This window comes from Gordionus sp. m RMFG-2023, chromosome 5, assembly GCF_954871325.1.
Source record: "Gordionus sp. m RMFG-2023 chromosome 5, tfGorSpeb1-WG-v2, whole genome shotgun sequence".
Taxonomy (NCBI): Eukaryota; Metazoa; Nematomorpha; class Gordioida; order Chordodea; family Parachordodidae; genus Gordionus; species Gordionus sp. m RMFG-2023.
The window spans coordinates 28,178,153-28,188,879 of record NC_088779.1 but is presented as its reverse complement, the minus strand read 5'-3'; positions in this window follow the sequence as shown (position 1 = coordinate 28,188,879).

Here is a 10,727-nt window from a genome sequence, read left to right as displayed (position 1 = left end):
AATTTTTGAATATATATCATAATCATAGTATATAATTTATATTTCAATTCATATTGGGAATTTATATTAAGCTGAATATATGATGTTAGATATTAAAATATATTATATATAATTTTGTTGATCTAAAACCCCAATTTGTTTTTCTGAAATATGATCATTATCATTGATACTATTATTAGCACAATTATATTAGTACGGTAGTTATTGCAAGTTTATAATTCTGTTAAATACGTAACCGGGACAAAATACAGATAATTTTTGGGGGCCTAACCGATTGAAATACAAATTATTTGGGGAGTCAATGAAAATATATAACATTTTTGGACGATGGAGGAAAAAGTTTTTTTAATATTCATAATTATCAAAATAGGAATTTTATCAATATTTCCTTACGCTTTATTTATATATTAAAATTAAAATATATCCGGAAAACTGATCGCATTAAAGAAAATAACTAATTTATCTGGGAAAGAATTGTGCGGTTTATTTAGCGATTGTTTTGAATAATATGATTCAATTCAAAAATCTTGCATATCTTTTGTCGGTTAGCTAATTAAAAGGATTGCAACTATTATAAATAAATGGTGCTTTAGTCATCCTTAAATTCCTGCAGTAAAGTTAAGACTAAGAATTTAATTGGACTCCATATTAGAATTGCAACATTATTTAGAGAATCCAATAAATGTATGCATACAAGAGAATAAAAATAATTCTGTACGCCAGAAAAATTTAAGAAAACTTCAAAAGAACAGGGATAGGGTGGGCTCGAGGAAAAGCTTGTTCATCTTGCTATACCTTGACAAGTGTTTGTTACTTAAAGCAAACCAGTTCACACAAACCCGTTCAAAATTTATTTTTAAATAAATATAAATTCCTATATTCAAGACCAAAATTACTATAACAATCATAAATGATATGTAAGGGCTAATGTCTTGGTTGCCTATTAGGGTAAATAATTAGTATATATGATTATTAGGATTGAAGGATATTATAGATTCACTTCATTTAAATATACACATGAGTTAGGGGAAATCTTGTGTTGAATCAAGTTTAAACATATAACCTTTCTTTTTAACTACATTAATTTCCAGATCTAGAACCTATATCTACTACTCAATTATAATTTGTTTCAACTCCAAATGATAGCTCCCTATTATTTTTAAACACTTCATTCGTTAAAATCTTTTCTTCACATTAAGAGGGCATAAATGATGTTTCAATTTAATATTCAATCAGATTCAGATTCTCAAATTTATACTTATATTCATATACAGTGTCTACATGAGCGGAAATGGGGTGAGGGTAGGCTCAGTTTGTTTTCAATTTTTAAAGGGGATAAGGGACTGAAATAGAAATACACACATAAATCAGTTCGTATATCTGAGATGGATAAGGGTTTATTCCATGATTTCTGGCGCTCACAAAACATAATAAATGCATCAGGTTACAATCTGCACAACCTTCCGTATACTCCTGTAAGGTTGATTTCATTTTAAATGGCTAAATCATTTCCCAAATTTTTCGCTCATACTCAGCTAGTAGTTGGAGTAAGGAACAAATTCGAGCTGCAACATAGGCAGATTGATTATATTACACGAAAAATAAGAACGATGTAAAATGCGCATTTGCTACCTTCACTGTTTTCCAGTGGGGTAGCCAGGATTGATCCATATGAGTTAAAAAAAATTTTTAAATTTGCCAATATTTTGTTCTTTATTAGTGTCTAACCAATATAATAGCCAGCATAAATGAAAAAAAATATTAGTAACAAAATTTTGGCCAAATTTATGATTATTACGCGACTGCAAGCATTATTCTGAAAATTTTATTAATGTTTAGTCAATTGTAAATTAATTAAATCCATTAGGTGTAGAAAGAAGAACAATCCAAACCTCCCATTTTTTATGATACTCAATATATCTTATTTTGTGTTAAAATTAATTATTTTAATAAATTTTGCAGAGATTATAGATTTTATTTATTATTAAAATACTTTAGTATAAATAACACACCCTTTATTTAACTAATATTATTTTAATGATAACAAATGTGTATATTAATAAAACATTAATAATTCTTATTAAAGATCTGCAAAAGTAGGAAAATCGGGTTCGGGCCTAATATTTTTTTAAAAAATTCTGGTCGGGTCGGATCGGGCCTTGGAATTTTTTTTAAAATATATCCAAATATATCAATTTTATGTTAAATTTTTTAAGTTAAATAAAAATATTTGATTTTATTTATAAATACTAGACGCCATGTAACATATATCTTTTATTTTTATAAAAATGAATTTCTATATTTAAATAAATTCAGGCCAGGTCGACAAAACTTTTTTAAAAAAATTTAGGGTTCGGGCCGGCAAAACATTTTTAAAATAAATTCGAGCCCGGCCGGGCCGGGCTTGAAAAATTAGGCCCGATACAGATCACTAATTCTTATTGCTAATACAATATTTTTATTAAAAATAGTATAATATATAAATATTATGACTAAGAATTCATTATAATTACTTATTGAATATAAAAATTTTATGTTATAATAATATAGCAATTTTATGATTTGAATTTATAAAAAGAGGTGTATTTTTCTCTGAGATTTGACTAATTTATCTGGAATCAAATTTTTATCTAGAATAATCTCCTTATAAATATTTAATATTACGAATCACGACTTTCACCGGTGCTATTTCTAAAATAGGGTTTTAACCTTTTCAAAATTGTAGAAGACCTTTCATTAGTGCAGGTGCTAATCGGTAAGGTAGCAAAAATAAAAAGCAATGTTTTGATATTAGGCAGGAAATCTAAAGTGCTATTACACATGGAAAGGGCCTGCAAAGCATTTTTTGGTCTCAAAGAGTACTCTATTCTGTCAAAATTTTTATACCAAAATTCGACATCACAAAGTAGCTTATCCTACGATCCTAATAATTCATCCGAATAAAACTCTAAGACTTAATATCCTCTCGCGCAAATGTATATAGACTCAACTGGCTAATTATGAAGCTGTTTAGAATAAAATTGTGACTAATAAATCTTTCCTTTAATTGAAATAAAAATATATCAATAAGGGGAGTAAAAATATTTATTTTATAAAAATCCTCAATCGTAGATGCATCAATATTTAAGCGATTGGACTATCTAGAAACTACTCTAGGTTTAAAATTTTTAATCCCAAACATAATAGTTATCACCTTTACTTTCTCATTATATTTACCAAATTATATTTTCTTTTATTTAAAAATTATAGAAAATTAATTAAAATTTTTAAAATCTAATTAGTTTAACAATATAAATTTTATTATTAAATTTATAAATATCTAATTTAACTATGCTAGAAAAAATTTACAATATATTTTTATTGTTATTTAATATTTTACAATATTTTTTTTTTGTTATTTAATATTTTACATATAATTTTTAATATAAATTTTTGAACCATGTTATCATTTAAAATTGAAAATTCTTATTTGTTTTTTTAAATATATTTCATTTTCATATATTATATAATTTTATTTATAAATTGAAACCGTTTTTAAATAAAATTATTCGCAATAAGAAAAAAATTTTTAAAAAAAATTTTCTATCTAAAAAATATATTTTAAATTAAAAAAAATTTTTCGGAGGTTATGGGGAGGGGGGAGTTTCGACCCCAAACCCCTCCCCCCTTGTCAACGCCACTGCTGTTTTCTTAACCCTCTATAGTTTGATATATTTTTTGCTAAGGTATTTACATATTTTAATATACTTCTCATTATTGGTGGATATTTTTCATATAAGGGCCCAAAGTATTTTTAAACCTGGTGGCATAATGTGAAACATATGATATGAAGATCGCGCCAGAAAACACTTCCAAATAATATGACCAGGTAGGCATTTTGCTAGTGACGAAGCGTCCATAGAAGCAAGGGAAGCATTGCTTCCCTTGAAATATTTCTTACAAAATTTTTAAATAAACTTAATATAATCTTTGTACTATGCTGAATAAACTAAACTGACTTCGTTAAAGAGATTAATATAATTTTTATAACGTTAAAAAGATTAATTTAATTTTTATAACGTTAAAAAATTAATATTATTTTTACTATATTAAGAAAAACTATTATTTTTACTTACGTTAAAAAGTTACTATTATTTTTACTACGTTAAAAAATTTACTATTATTTTTTACTACGTTAAAAAAAATGTACATGAGGGAAGCAAATTTAATATTGCTTATTTTTTTTAATAAATAAAGAGAAAATCATGCCATGGTATTGTGTAATTTTACCATTAAAAAATAAGCATTGGGGAAGCAAATAAAAAAATGCTTGTATATAATATTTTTTTTCCTTACTTTTTTAAAATAAAAATTTTTTCGTTTTTAAAATCCTTAATTAATGTTTAATTATTGTATTATTGAAAATTTAATAACATTATCATTTAGCTCAAGAAATTTTAATGCGAAAAAATTGATTATTGAAAAAGGAAGACCAAAATCAATTTTACAAAACTTAAAAAAGGAAATCAAAATTTGCATCCGTAATGTTTCTATCGATAAATATGAAAAATATGAATGGCTCACTGGATGTGAATTTTCTAATTCTCTATATTGTTTGTGATGCCTATTATTCCCAAAGGAAAAATATGTTTGGGAATGATACAGGATTTTCGGATGTGAATAATTTTTCAAAGGTAGTTAAACGGCATGGAGAATCAAAAGCTAATTTGCAGTCCATGATTCAATTAAAAAAATTTGGCCAAAATCATATTGAAAATATGATAGATTCGATGCGCAAAATATCAATCGAACAGCATAATTCTAAAGTCAAATCAAATAGAGGAATATTAAAAATATTAATCAACTCTATATGTTTTCTCGACTTACACAAGCTGGAAACCTATAAAGAAAGTGTTTCGGGATGTTGAATATAGAAGAAAAATGAAAGTTAATGAAATACTTGAATTTTTAATATGTACCATTGATGAAAAGTTTTAAAGAGTTTTTTAAGTTATGCAAATTCATCTTAACTTTGGCTTCAACAACAGCAAGTGCAGAACGGAGTTTTTCATCTTTAAAAAAATCAAATCTTATAGCAGAAACAGGATGAGCCAAAATCGATTATCGAATCTATCTTTGATTTCGATTGAAGAAAAATTATTAAAAAATTTAAAATCTAGCGATAACTTTTATAATGCAGTATGTACTCAAAAACAAAGACGAATACCACTTATTTATAAATCTTATGTTTTTATGTTATGAGTTTGACAAAAATAAAAAAATTTTTTGATTGCTTCCCTAGTAGTGAACTTGACGCTTCTTCACTGCAATTTGCCCATAAGGCCGGAAGAAAATGTCGATTTTAAAGGCCGATCAGAGGATATCAAAATAAAGACCTATTAGAAAACTAAAATATTATTTTCACAATATTTTTTCTGAGTAATTATTTTTAATGATATCTCTATTAATGGAGTATCACATTTCTTAAGAATTATCATGTCGTTTACTATATTTTAATTAATAAAATAACAATAACGTCGCTTGACGCTATATATCATTACCACATGCTTTTCTCTGCTTTTTTAAATGATCTTTATTATCCTCAAACTTGTCTAAAGCAACTACATCAATAATGCCTTCAGATATTTCAAAAAGTGGATTATTGATATCGGAAACAATTTCATTATATATATGAATATTAACATCACGTTCATCTATAATAATTTTATCATCTATTCTTTTAAAGAGCTCCTTCTCAGATATGCCACAAATCGATTAAAGGGATCCTACAATATCTCCTTCAAAATTGGATATGAATGCACATGAAAATTTTAAGTTGCAATTAACAGTTACTATACCTCAATAACTTTCTTTTTTAATGCAAAATCCGATACACCAATAAATAGTAAATTGATAAATTATATTATCGAATGGTAATGAGTATATCTTCAAACTAAGAATTTCGATATTTTGTCAGCATAGAAAATGATTGAAGATAATAAGTCTTCTGTATCATCGATAATTAAAATCCATTACACCAATAAATAGTAAATTGATAAATTATATTAACGAATGGTAATGAGTATATCTTCAAACTAAGAATTTCGATATTTTGTCAGCATAGAAAATGATTGAAGATGATAAGTCTTCTGTATCATCGATAATTATTACATCGATTCAAAATAAAGAAAATAAAAATGGCTTCTAATTTAAATGAAACACTTTCATATTAAAGCTTCCGGAGAGTATCTGGGTACAGAAGGCTCGGCCAAAAAATTGAATAGGACGAACGAAGAGAATATAGAGCCTCGAAGGCAAAAATCGTCCTCAAGATTCGATTGACCTTTATAGGATCGATGTATTTAGTCCTATAATTGATCAAATTATAAATAGCTTGACGAATAGATTTTCTGCTAATAAAGAGCTAATTTTGAATGTGCAATATTTGCATCCAAGGCATTTTAATGAAATAAATAGTAATGGTATTTCTGAAAAGGCCTTGGAAAAACTGGCATAATTGGCAAATATATTTAGTGTTAATTATGTAACGAATTATGTTAATCTTTGTGTAAAGGTTCAAATTAATGAAAGATTTATTCTTTTATTTAAATCTTATTTATATTTATTTACAATATCATCGGTGCCTGATTTCTCTGTGCAATATTGTATAATTGTAATAATTTTTGTGTAATTAATTTATTTTATATATTGAGTATGTATTATTTTATATTTAAAAATCTGATATTTTGATTTTATACTGCAATATCTTTGTAAATCTAAAATAAAATATATATGTGCAATTTTTTAAAATAAAATATATGATTATCATGTCATACTATTCTTTTTTTTATTAAAAATGTAAATCGTTTGAACTTATTATCAAAAATAAGAAGTAATAAATATCATATAATTTAAAGAAGCCATTTAAGGGAACCAAATGGAAGGCCGGGAAAAATGTGGGGTATGGGTATAAAAAAATGACCATGAGGTCGTAGCGTCGCCGCCAGTCCACTCTTGCCCTTCATCCTTCGACGATTACAGCCGTCATCCTTTGTATCTTACTCATGGTACTTTTAAGGGAGATTCTTACTTCCACTAAACACCTCCTAATACGCTATATTCAGGCTTACAGACCTGAAAAACATTAAAGGGCCGATTTTATTCTCATCTACAAAAATGTGTTATATAAAAACTCCAATCCATCTTTACCTTTGTAGATTTTAGAAAACTTTCGACAACGTCAGTTTAAGCTCTTTGAGGCTATTTATGGGAAAGTGACATCAACCTTAACATAATAGAAATTATAAAGTATTGCTGCTATGCCTTATATGCCAGGCTTCCGCTTCGGCAGCTACAATTATCCTTCGTCAAGATCAAAAACGAGTGTTAAGTAGGGCTATGTGTTCTCTCATATCCTTTCCAATATGGTCATAAACAAAATTATAAATGATACTACAAATAATTCTTATTGATATCATCACAAAGAACTCGTTTTGAAAATAATTTCGTATCAAGGTGGCTGGTCTTGATTATCAAATCAAAGAGCAAAACAATTGGCTTACTGAAAATCTCTCAGATTAATCCAGAAAGTAGACATAGTTTTAACAAACCATGATAATATAACATTTGAGCAGAAGTGTTAAGCCCTACTTTAAAAGTAGCGCGCTATCGCTATTTATCAAAAAAGTAACGTGCTAGCAAAGTAGTTTTGGATACTTTTTATAAAGAAAAATTTTAAAAAAATTTGTTTTATATATAAAAATAAACATTTATAAATATTTAAATATAGTTAATTATTAATTATAAAAAAATTTATGTAAAAAGACTAAAATTAATGTAATAAAAATAACTTTTTATATTAATTTTTTTACTTAATTTGTTGCATTTTAATAATTAAATTATTTCTATACTATCATCCCCAAGTCTAGAGCGACGATCAGAAAATATAAGTTTAGCCTTACTAAATAATCTCTAAACAATGGCGCCTGAGGTCAAGGCAGTATTTAATTTTATATACTTATTTTTAACATAAGAAAAATTATCAAAAATAATCATTTGAGTATTTTTAGATTTAAAAAACTCGTCTTGGGGATATTTCAAAAGAATTATTAGTGGAAGTCGTTTTTGTGGTACTAAATAGGGTATCTTTGTTCCGCTTTACCATAAGCCTATTACGTTGATTTTTAACATCTTCGATTATAGCATCTTCCATCACTTCAAAAGTATCTGCTATCTTGATCATTAGTGGCTAGAGACAAAAAAATTATTGTACCAGGGGATAGTTTTAATCATCATGGTAAATGATGGATTATCAACTATGGCATAACTGTATCAATTATAAAATCTACAATGACTCTATCAGCCAGTTTCTAAGAAATATTGTCATGTGCAACATTATTACTCAATTAAAAGACATATGTTATATGTCGCTTAGTTTCAATAAATAAAATCAAATATTTTTATTTTACATAAAAAATTCAATATAAAATTGATAGATTTAGATATATTTAAAAAAAATTCCAAGGTCCGACCCGGCCCGGCCCGATTATTTTAAATAAAAGTAGGCCAGGGGTGCGGGCCGGGCCTAACTTTGCAGATCTCTAATGACAATTACCATTAGGTGTTTTGAGGTTATAGCTGCTAGATTTATTTGAGGCTATATTTTCTCTATATTTTACAAATAAATTTATAGACACCTGTAGTTTTTGCATTATTTTGAAATATTTTTCAAATTTTGAAATGGAATTTGTATTATTGTTATTAACATTTTCTAGGTACCTTCCACTTCGTTAATATTATCATTGGCTGACATAATTACATCGACTTCGATATCCATATGTGATGACATTTTAAATAATTTACACCAGATGATTTAGGTTTAAAATACAAATTGAAAATATAAATTTTAAAATTAAATAATAAAGCATTAAAATTATAATAAATTATTATATTAACCTAAATTACCCAAAATTGAAATTTGAATTTTTTGAGCTTTTAAAATATATATAGTATAAAAAATTTAAATGTTGTAAATATAAATTAATACACAAAATGTTTCTTAGGAATAATTGTATTTTGTATGTTTTGAGCTAATTTTTCATTTATCAATCCTTGCTTGGCGTTAAATGTCTATGAATATTCAAAAGATCCAAATCATTCAATCTACTTTCAGATGTTGTATTTCATAGGTATGTTTTTCACAGACTTGCAGGCCCGGCCCCTGAGCCGGACCGTATTTTAATTTTTTTAAATATACCCGGGCCGGGCTCGTAATTTTTTTTTTTAAAAACACCCGGGCTGGGTCTGAAAATTTTTTAAGAAAAAATATCCGAGCCGAGTTATATATTTTAAAACCAAATATTTGAAATCGCCATTATTAGCTATAAATATCAAAAATAAATATAATTTATTTTAAAAAATTCGGGCTAAGCCAGCCGGGCCGGGCCTGAAAATTTTTTTAAAAAAACCCGGGCCGGAAAAAATTTTAAAATAAAATCTGAGCCTGGTCCTGCAAATGGTACCTCTGCAAGGCTCTGTTATTCTTCTTAAAAAAGTGAATGTTTTCTCATTAGTTTACTAAAGAGCTGCTAATATATATATAACCATTTTAATAATTGGGAGTATAATCTAAAATGTGTTTGAAATAAAAAGCATCCATAGCATTTTTTGGGACTGTATCAACCATAGTTAATCTTTTAATCATAGTTATTCATCTAATAAGGCATCATAAGATATTTTAACATCTTCATGATAAAAATATAACAAATATTTATATTTTTTTTCTATCACCATATGAAAAAGGTTGGGAGAGGGGACATTTGTTTTATAATACTCTTCTACTGATCCTATATTAATGTTTTGATGATGAGCTTGCTTGCTGCAAGTCGAGGGGGACAAATATTTAACACGTATAGCTCTGCTTTTGACTCAACAATAACATATAAAATATGAAATTCTTCAACAACACTAGCTCTATTTCCTTGAATTCTAATAAAATGCTCTCCGCTATTCTCATCTTCTTAATCAAGTCAATGTTATTTTTTTAAAAGTATTACATAAAATAGTTGTATAATTAAATAATACATTCTAATGAGAAAAAAATTTGGAATAAGTATTGAATCCAATAATTTTCTTGCTTCTGAGGAAATATTTCTTTCAAGCCATTGTGATATTTCAGTAATAGCATTAATAATCAGCTCTTCTAACTCCAAAATAGCTGTTACTGTGGCGGAGACTCGATCTCGTTGGACAAGCTTGCAATTTTTTTCTCCCTGTTGGACAAGGAGTTTCAGAGATAATTATTATTTTATTAGAAATTTAGATAAATATTACTCCACTAAAATTTGAAAATAATAGGTAAATTACGCCAAGGAAAACTTGAAATCGAAATTGATTGATAAAATAACTTAGTAGATGAATGTGATAAATAAAATATATATATATATGTATATATGAGATAAGAATAAATATTAACAAATATAAATTAATATTAACAATAATATTTTTGAAAAATATAATCCGGCATCTGCATTTTTTGAATTGGGGGGGGGGGGGGATTTGTCCCCCCCCCTCCGCTGCGTACGCGCCTGATTCTAAGTTATTAATTCACGTTTCCACTTAGTGATTTAGATATTTTATATTATCCTTTTATTATATTTAAAAAAAAGTAAATATTAATATAATAATTTTATTAATAATTGATAATACAAAATTTTGAAAGTTTTATGTTATCATTAATGATAATATTT